Here is a 286-nt window from a genome sequence, read left to right as displayed (position 1 = left end):
ACTGTGGAAATGGACTTCAAGCAACTTGGGCTATGAGCTTCTCCACCCTTCCTCCAGGACTTTAGGACCTTGGTTACCAAGTTACCAAAAAAACTTGCTCTCATCTGAAAAGAGGACTTTGGACCATTGGGCAACAGTCCAGTTCTTCTTCTCCTTAGCCCAGGTAAGACACCTCTGACGTTGTCTGTGGTTCAGGAGTGGCTTAACAAGAGGAATACGACAACTGTAGCCAAATTCCTTGACACGTCTGTGTGTGGTGGCTCTTGATGCCTTGACCCCAGCCTCA

The sequence above is a fragment of the Sinocyclocheilus grahami genome, unplaced genomic scaffold (assembly GCF_001515645.1).
Source record: "Sinocyclocheilus grahami isolate Dianchi unplaced genomic scaffold, SAMN03320097.WGS_v1.1 scaffold227.1, whole genome shotgun sequence".
NCBI classification, from domain to species: domain Eukaryota; kingdom Metazoa; phylum Chordata; class Actinopteri; order Cypriniformes; family Cyprinidae; genus Sinocyclocheilus; species Sinocyclocheilus grahami.
This window is presented reverse-complemented; position numbering follows the sequence as displayed.